This window comes from Nyctereutes procyonoides, unplaced genomic scaffold (assembly GCF_905146905.1).
Source record: "Nyctereutes procyonoides isolate TBG_1078 unplaced genomic scaffold, NYPRO_anot_genome, whole genome shotgun sequence".
In the NCBI taxonomy this organism is placed as follows: Eukaryota; Metazoa; Chordata; class Mammalia; order Carnivora; family Canidae; genus Nyctereutes; species Nyctereutes procyonoides.
Window position 1 is genome coordinate 2,039,973 of NW_026575042.1, and position 10,228 is coordinate 2,050,200.

Sequence of the window (10,228 nt, forward strand, 5' to 3'; positions counted from 1 at the left end):
CCCTGGGTATTATATGCAACTAGTGAATCACTAAATTCTACCTCTGAAACGAATAATACAGTATATGTTAACTAAATTGAATTAAAATAATTTTTTAAAGGAAAAAAAGTGAAAGAAATCAAAGGATGGGTTCATGACATGTGAGAATTACATGAATTGTAAATTTTAGTGTCCATAATTTTTTTTTTAAAGTAAACTCCACACCCAGCATGGAGCCCAAAGCAGGGGCTTGAATAAAAATAATTTTATTGGGACATTCATTTATATATTGTCTTGCTGCTTTTGCCCTACAAGCAAAGTTGAGTGGTTATACGTGAGACCATATGGTCTCCACAGCCTAAGATATTTACTATCTGGGACTTTATAGATAAAATTTAACCACCCCTGAGGTACATGAGTAAGAATAGGGCTTCTGGTGTTCAGTAGAATTAGATCAGTTGTCTTATCTTTATATTAATAGTTTTTTTCCTGCAGTGGCAAACTATAATTTCTGTATGTTTAGCAACAGAATTTTATATTTAACCTCTTTTTGCTGCTGTGGAAAAATAATTTTATTTATTCCTCAAAAACATGACTCTAGTTACTCTGTTGATGTGCAGGCCAGTCTGACGGTTTCGGTCATTTAAATTAGCATTCAGCTAAAATTATGAATGCATTAATTGGAGTTAACCTTTTTTAGTTGCCTGAGATGTCAGAATAAAATAAGCATAAAACTACTTATAAGTACATGAAGCTTAGAGGATTAAGCAGTACCCCCCCCCCCGCCATGTGCATATAGTTTATTGACAGTCACAGATCCAAATCCAAACTCAGAGGAGGTATAGTAGTCTGTATATTCCTTTTATTTTTTTTATTTTTTTATTTATTTATGATAGTCACACACACACACACACACACACACACAGAGAGAGAGAGAGAGAGAGAGAGAGAGAGAGAGAGAGAGGCAGAGACATAGGCAGAGGGAGAAGCAGGCTTCATGCACTGGGAGCCTGATGTGGGATTCGATCCCGGGTCTCCAGGATCACGCCCTGGGCCAAAGGCACGCGCCAAACCGCTGCGCCACCCAGGGATCCCCTGTATATTCCTTTTAATGGGTTGGGGTGTTTGACAGTTTCCTTTTCCTGACAAGTAGTCTAAAGGCCTTCCATGACCTGTCCAACTTTGCTACTTACAGGTGATAGCCAGAAACTGTATATCCTAACAACTGCAATTCCTTCTAATTACATGTCTCAGGCTTTAGGATGTTGCAGTTAAAATTCATGAACCATTCAGTTCTCTTATAGCACTTTGAGATAGATGTACAGGCTCCTCATCGGTGGGCCTCAGGTACAGTACTTATAGTTGGTCAGCTCGACAGATTTAGCACTAATAGCTGGAGGAGGTCTTCATATTTGCAGAATGCAAGGTCTAAGTAAAAGGTTGGTAATTGTGAGACTTGATGTGGTAACAAAGTGGAAACTAAGCTAACATTGCTTTTGCATTCTGCACTGTGCATAATGGCATCATTGTGCCACTGCTTCTGACCAACATTACTTCTGGCCTTTCTTTCTGTCAGGCTCTTACCCCCCACCTCTCATGTACAAGTTCATTACAACTCCATGACCTCAGAGAGGAGTTTGCCTTCTGGCTTAAATTTTTTTTCAGAACAGGGCATTTCTATGTTGATAGGAGTAAAATAGAAACAACCAGAAGAGAATCACAGACTCCCGCTACATCTACCCAGCTATCATCAGTTGTGTCCATCTATGCTGCCTGTTAACTAGATGGACTATCTCTGTTGCCTTCTGTGACTAGCCTGTTTGGTTGTTTTCTATATCCCCTTCCCTACCTAGGGAAATCTTTTTAGCAATTCTTTCCTCTTGTACATCATCAAATTTTTTCCATCTGTTGAATCCACTCCAGTTAGCCTCTCAATCACAGTACTGCACTGAAACTACTATCGCCAAGTCACCAGTGACCTTCACCTTATTAAATCTAATAGCCATTCTCTGCCCTCATTGTACCTGCCTTATTAGCAGAGGGCACATTCCAGTTGATAACTGTTCACCAACAGTGCTACCACAGTATTGTAATACCGATAGCTATCATCCAGGTGCGTGCACTTGCGTGCATGCTCTCTACACACACACATTCCAGGGTTTACATATATTTGGAATTCCACAATCCTGTACTTCTGTGCTAAGTCACTCAGGAGACAGTGACAGAAGTCTAAGACAGAATTGTTGTCTTAACACCTTGGAGTTTCAGTACTGAAACTGCTATTCATTTTATTCTTTAGGTTGATTTTATTGATAGATTCTTCTGTTAATTTCAATTCCGTATATTTTCTTAATCATTAAAATTGATTATTGAAGGATACATTATATCCTTAACGTGTGTTTTCATTTACTAGACTTTCCTCTTCTTTTGTTACTGTTGGTTGGTTGGATCTTTTTTTTTTTTTTTTTTGTAGATTTTATTTGTTTTATCATGAGAGACACACAGAGAGAGAAAGAGAGAGGTAGAGACACAGGCAGAGGGAGAAGCAGGCCCCAACGCAGGGAACCTGAGGTGGGACTCAATCCCGGGACTCCAGGATCACGCCCTAGGCCAAAGGCAGGCACTAAACCGCTGAGCCACCCAGGGATCCCCATGGTTGGTTGGATCTAAGTCAAACATTTATTTGTTTGATTGTGAAAAACAGAATTTGGATTCTCCTACCTCTGTGGTCAAAATCCTGTGCAGAGTAAAATGCTAATGTGTCCCAGAGACCAGCAAGGTTTGTTATTCTTCATTTGGAGGGATTGATAGCCTTGATAACAGAGGAGGTTCCACTGCCTGTGATAAGCTAGGTCCTGCATTTCTGCAGCCTCATTCCCTTCCCTCCCTCAGCCCACCAAGGCTGTCCTGGCCTGTCATTCAGAGGTCTCCATGTGCTGCACACAACTCCTTCTGGTGAGCAGTTTGTATTAGTTTCTCAAGTACAGTGCCTGTCCTAGGATCCCACATTCTATTCCCCTACTAGGAGGAAGTAGCACCTTTTTTGCAGTTAAAATAACAATAGTTTCTCCTTATCCATGTTCTAAGACCCCCCCAATACCCCATGCCTGAACTGTGGACAGTACTGAACCATATATATACTATGTTTTTTCCTACACATACATATCTATGATAAAGTTTAATTTATAAATCAGGCGCAGTATGAAGTTAACAACAATAATTAATAATAAAACATGGGATCCCTGGGTGGCGCAGCGGTTTTGCGCCTGCCTTTGGCCCAGGGCGCGATCCTGGAGACCCGGGATCGAATCCCACGTCGGGCTCCCAGTGCATGGAGCCTGCTTCTCCCTCTGCCTGTGTCTCTGCCTCTCTCTCTCTCTGTAACTATCATAAATAAATAAATTAAAAAAAATTATTAAAAAAATAATAAAACAATAATTATAACAATGTACTATAATAAAAGTTACATGAATGCATAGTCTCTCTCAAGATCTCTTATTGTTTTATACTCACCCTTGTTGTGATGATAGGAGATGATAAAAATAACCATGGGATAAATTGAAATGACGTGAGTGATGTAGGCATTGTGATGTACAGTTAGGCTACTATTGACCTGACAGTGCATCAGAAGGAGGATCATCTGCTTCCAGACTGTGGTTGACCTTAGGTAAACCAAAGAAAGTGAAAATGGGGATGTTCGCAACTATAGACACAGAGGGTGATCTATGATTCTGTTTCTCTCCCACTGTACTGTCAACCCTATAGGGTTCGAGACCTGGGTCAGTTTACTCACCATTGTATCCTCAGAGCACTCTACAAAGAACATGGTAGGTCCTCAATAAGTATATATATTTAACTGAGTGGCAGCTTCATCAGCTCCCCTCAATCCAGACCAGGATCTGACTGGATCCATTTCATCTCTTCACCTTAACTGCTGAGGACAGAGATGAGCAAAGTGGAGAGTACATAGGGGGAGGGGTTAAAAATGGAGTTGGGAAAAGCTAAACTTTCAGAAGCTACAGAGGGGAGAAGAGTCTCAGAGACATATATAAGAACAATGCCCTCCTGTGCCAGACCACTGTGATTTAGAACTTAGCTCTGAAGCTTTGTATTAAAATTCCAGTATGTGTGGGTGTGTTTATCCATCTTCTTCCCCATCTAGACTGCAAACATGCTGCTAAAAACTCAGTGATGATGTGACCTAAACCCGGACCCGACTTAAAATATTTTATGCTTCTACTCAGTTCATCATGTCTAGTGGGCATGTCTAGTGGGGGCAAGTCCCCCCACTTGCCAGCCCTTGAATCTGCAGCCACTCGGACTTTCTCTGCACCCCAGTACTTCATATTCCTGTCTCCTGCACACAGTTGATACCCACCGCTAGGTATACTCCCTCACTGTAGTCCCTCCTCCAGTTGACTACTTCCCTCTCCTTCAAATCTGAACCTAGACTCCAGCAGTTGTGGGATTTTTTTTTTTTCCCTGACTGCTCCTCATAAGCACAGAAACACACCCAGGCTGCAGGTTATGTGGCCCCCTCTTTCCCTGACAGCATTTAGCACCCTGTAATTTATCTACTTGTTTACTTGTTCCATGACTGAAGAGCTCCACCTTTACTGAATCCCCAGGGCTCAGTCTAGGAGCTCAAAAAACATTTATTGAGTAAGATGAAAATTTTGAATTAACATATATAACAAAACTTGCCATTTTATTTTTAAGAGTGTAGTTCTGTGGTATTAAGTATATTCACATTGTTCTACGACCATTCCCTCTAACCAACTCCAAAACTTTTTGATCTTTCCTAACTGAAACTCAATAAACAGTAACTTCCCATTCCTTCTTCCCACCAGCCCCAGGCAACCATTATTCTACTTTTTGTCTCATGAATTTGACTAGATACCTCATAGAAGTGGAATCATCCAGTATTTGACCTTTTGTGGCTGGTTTATTTAATATTCTCAAGGTTAATCCATGTTATATTGTAGAATGAATCAAAATTTCCTTTTTAAAGCTGAATGTGTATGTATACCATGTTTTATCAATTCATGTATCCATCAATGGACATTTGGGTTACTTACAACTTTTGTCTGTAGTGAATAATGCTGATATAGACATAGGTGTAAAAATAACTCATTTAGGCCCTGCTTTCAATTTTTTTATGTATATATCCAAAGGTGGCATTGCTGGATCATCTGGTAATTCTGTGTTCAGAATTACTTCACATCAACTGTCCTCTACATCAGCTGCATGAATTCTATTTTCCACCACCAAAACACAAGATTCCAATTTCTCCACATCCTCACCAACATTTATTTTTTGCACATTTCCCTATTATTTATTTTTAATTCCTTATTTATTTCTAAAATATTATTTATTCTTGAAAGACACACAGAGAGAGGCAGAGACATAGGCAGAGAGAGAAGCAGGCTCCATGTAGGGAGCATGATGTGGGGACTCGACCTGGGACTCCAGGATCATACCCTGGGCCGAAGGCAGACGCTCAACCGCTGAGCCACCCAGGCGTCCCTTAATTTCTTATTTAAATTCAATTTTTTTAATTTCAATTTTTTTGAGGTTTTGTTTATTTATTTATTTTTATAATAAATTTATTTTTTATTGGTGTTCAATTTGCCAACATACAGAATAACACCCAGTGCTCATCCCCTCAAGTGCCCCCCTCAGTGCCCGTTACCCATTCACCCCCACCCCCCGCCCTCCTCACCTTCCACCACCCCTAGTTCGTTTCCCAGAGTTAGGAGTCTCTATGTTCTGTCTCCCTTTCTGATATTTCCCACACATTTCTTCTCCCTTCCCTTATATTCCCTTTCACTATTATTTATATTCCCCAAATGAATGAGAACATACACTGTTTGTCCTCCGATTGACTTACTTCACTCAGCATAATACCCTCCAGTTTCATCCACGTTGAAGCAAATGGTGGGTATTTGTCGTTTCTAATGGCTGAGGAATATTCCATTGTATACATAGACCACATCTTCTTTATCCATTCATCTTTTGATGGACACCGAGGCTCCTTTCACAGTTTGGTTATTGTGGACATTGCTGCTAGAAACATCGGGGTGCAGGTGTCCCGGCGTTTCATTGCATCTGCATCTTTGGGGTAAATCTTTGATGTGGATGGAACTGCAGGGTATTATGCTGAGTGAAATAAGTCCAGGAGAGAAGCACAATGATCATATGGTTTCACGGGGAATATAAGAAATAGTGAAAGGGATTATAAGTGAAAGGAGGGACTGCAGTGCAACAGTGCAATTGCTGGGTCGTAGGGCAGGTCTATTTTTAACTCTTTGAGGAACCTCCACGCAGTTTTCCAGAGTGGCTGCACCAGTTCACATTCCCACCAACAGTGTAAGAGGGTTCCCTTTTCTCCGCATCCTCTCCAACATTTGTGGTTTCCTGCCTTGTTAATGTTCCCCATTCTCACTGGTGTGAAGTGGTATCTCATTGTGGTTTTGATTTGTATTTCCCTGATGGCAAGTGATGCAGAGCATTTTCTCATGTGCGTGTTGGCCATGTCTATCTATGCCTTCCTCTGTGAGATTTCTGTTCATGTCTTTTGCCCATTTCATGATTGGATTGTTTGTTTCTTTAGTGTTGAGTTTAATAAGTTCTTTATAGATCTTGGAAACTAGCCCTTTATCTGATACGTCATTTGCAAAAATCTTCTCCCATTCTGTAGGTTGTCTTTTAGTTTTGTTGACTGTATCCTTTACTGTGCAAAAGCTTCTTATCTTGATGAAGTCCCAATAGTTCATTTTTGCTTTTGTTTCTTTTTCCTTCTTGGATGTATCTTGCAAGAAGTTACTGTGGCTGAGCAAAAGAAACTCAGCCACAGTAATTTCAATTTTTTAAATTAAATTTGCCAACAAATAGTATAATACCCAATGCTCATCCCATCAAATGCCCTCCTCAGTGCCCGTCACCCAGCTACCCCATCCCCCTACCCACCTCCCCTTCTGCAACCCTTTGTTTCCCAGAGTTAGGAGTCACTCATGGCTGTCTCCCTCTCTAATTCCCCCCCCCTCAGTTTCCCTCCTTTTTCTTTCTCTTTTTCGGAGACTTCTGTGATACAAATAGTATTATGCTTTAAGGAGTTGCTCAGTTCCCTAGGTGTACATTTACAATCCAGTATTTTATTTTCCTCCTTTTTTTCAGCTTCATTGTTTTTTTTTTTTCAGCTTCATTGTTTTCTTTTTTTTTTTTAATTTTATTTATTTATGATAGTCACAGAGAGAGAGAGAGAGAGAGAGAGAGAGGCAGAGACATAGGCAGAGGGAGAGGGAGAAGCAGGCTCCATGCACCGGGAAGCAGGCTCCATGCACCGGGAGCCCGACGTGGGACTCCAGGATCGCGCCCTGGGCCAAAGGCAGGCGCCAAACCGCTGCGCCAACCGCTGATCCCAACTTCATTGTTTTCCATAATTTTAACTTCTATATCAGTGAGTCATTCCTCTGATTCATCCATCCTCATTGTCTTGGCATCCATTCAGGTTTGAGTTAGTTATAGCATTTACATTTTGGCCTGACTAGTTTTTTAGTTCTTTTATCTCTGCAATAAGGGATTCTCTAGTGTTTTCTTTGTTTTTCTCAAGCCCAGCTAGTATCCTTATAATTAATTGCTTTAAAATCTAGTTTAGGGGGATCCCTGGGTGGCGCAGCGGTTTGGCACCTGCCTTTGGCCCAGGGCGCGATCCTGGAGACCCGGGATCGAATCCCACATCGGGCTCCCGGTGCATGGAGCCTGCTTCTCCCTCTGCCTGTGTTTCTGCCTCTCTCTCTCTCTCTCCCTGTGTGACTATCATAAAAAAAAATTTTTTTTTAAATAAAATATAGTTTAGATATGTTACTTATAACTGTATTGATTAAATCCCTAGCCATTACTTCTTCCTGTTCTGTTTTTTGGGGTGAATTCCTCTAAATTACCATTTTGTCTGGGTTATTGTGTTTTGTTTTGTTTGTTTGTTTTTGATGGTAAAGCCTGTTTTATTCCTGCTCCTGAGAGTAATGACTGTATTGAGACTTGTCAAAGGGAAAAAAGGCAGCTAGAGCCTAGGCATATTTTGGTGTGCTTGTCAAAACAAGCTAGATCATAAAATTAAAAAAATAAATAAATAAAATAAAATAAAATAATAAAAAGTAAGCTTGATCCTACTTCCTCTAGAAATGAAACTTGGTGAGTGTGAGAAATTTGTACTGGTCTTCTGGGGGTGAGGCCTTCTTGCTGATTCTCAGGTGAACTATCCCTAGTGTAGAAGTATCTGCAGGGGCCCAGGGGGCAGGGCTTGGTGTATGCTGCTTAGGCCAGCACTGGGTGGTGCTATTTTTCATACTGAAGTCAGTGAGTGCTGATATATGGGGGGTGGACTTGGGGAAGAGGTGTAGAAATGGTGTGCCAGGCTCTCAGGTCCTCAGAGCAGGAAGTTCATGTCCACCACTCTTCAGGAAGCTCTCACAGGAGAGCAAACAATCACTCCTTTAGTGTTCCTGGCTTCACCCAATCCCTGCCTTCAGTCTGCCTGTGTCAGAGCTCTCTGCCTGTCACGTGGCAGGGTACTCCTGTGTTTTATCTCAGGGGCATGGCAGAGTTTCAAGACTCTAAATTTTAGAGATGCACCTGACATGGCTGTGTGCTGAACCTCTGGGGGACTGTGTTGACATGCTTTTGCCATTTGCCAATTTGTCTCAGAAATCAGTCATGCAACCATGCATCATTTCAGAGTTTATGGTTTGTAGGAACTTATCCATTTCTCCTAGGTTGCCCAATTTGTTGGTGTACAATTTTTCATAATATTCTCTTATAATCCTTTGTATTTCTGTGGTGTGAGTTATTTCTCCTCCTTCATTTCTGATTTATTTATACATCCTCTCTTTTTCTATTCATGATGAGTCCAGCCAAAGTTTTTATCAATGTTGTTTATTTAAAAAAAAAAAAAACCTCCTGGTTTCATTAATCTGTTGTATTGTTATTTGAGTCTCTATTTCATTTATTTCTGCTGTAATTTTATTATTTCCTTCTACTGGATTGGGCTTTGTTCTTCTTTTTCTTGCTTGTTTAAGTGGAAGGTTAGCTTCTGTATTTCCAATTTCTCTCACGTCTTGTGGCAGACTATCCTGCTATAAACTCTTCTTTTACAACAGCTTTGGCTGAATTCCCCAAATTTTGGATCATTGTGTTTTCATTTTCATTTTCCTCAATGTATTTTTAAAAATTTCCTCTTTGATTTTCTTGGTTGACCCATTCATTGTTTAATAAATAATGTGTTGTTTAGCCTCCCCATATTCTCTCCAGGTTTTTTCTTACGATTGATTTCTAGTTTCATATTTTTGTGGTCAGAAAAGATGCATGAAGTGATTTCTATTTTTAAAAAATTTACTGAGACTTGTTTTGGAGAATGTTCTATGTGCACATTAAAAGAATGCATATTGTGCTGTTTTAAGATGGAATGTTCTGTATATATGTGTCAGGTCCATCTGGTCTATTGTGTTATAGAAATCCACTGTTTCCTTGTTGATTTTCTGTCTGGATATTCTATCTATGGATATATGTGGGGTGTTAAATTTCTCCACTATGATTGTGTTACTATCATTGTCTTCCATTATGTCTGTTAATGGCTGCTTTATGTATTTAGGTGTTCCCAGGTTGGGTGCATAAACATGTACAATTGTTATAAACTTTAATTGGATAAACTTTATCATTATGTAATGTCCTTTTTGTCCCTTGTTGCACATCACCTTTGTGCTGTTTTATTCAATATAAGTATTTCTATCCTAGCTTTCTTTTCAACTCCACTTGTATGGTAAAGGTTTTTCCGTCCATTCATTTTCAATCTGCATGCGTCTTTAGGTCTGAAATGAGTCTCTTATAGAGAGCATAGAGCTGGGTCTTGATTTTTATCCATTCAGTAACCCCGTGTCTTTTGATTGGAGCATTTAATTCATTTACTTTTAAGGCAATTATTGACACATGTACTTATTGTCATTTTGTTACTTGTGTTACAGTTGTTTTTGTAGTTCTTCTCTGTTCCTTTAGTCTCTTGCTCTTTTCACTTATGGTTTGATGGAATTCTTTACTGCTATACTTTGATTCCTTTTCTTTATTTTCTGTGTCCATTATAGGTATTTGATTTGTGGTTACCTGTAAGTTCATATATAACATCTGTCTGTATATGTACAGCTGTCTATAGTGTTAACAGTCACTTAAGATTGAATTCATTCTAGAAGCACTACAT

General features: G+C 39.9%; 1 long non-coding RNA gene across 2 annotated transcripts in view; it reads left to right on the forward strand.

Annotated features, from left to right (window-relative positions):
• The window catches only part of LOC129507223 (uncharacterized), a 44,145-nt gene that overhangs the window by 1,510 nt on the left and 32,407 nt on the right, over positions 1 to 10,228 (forward strand). The window lies entirely within an intron of this gene.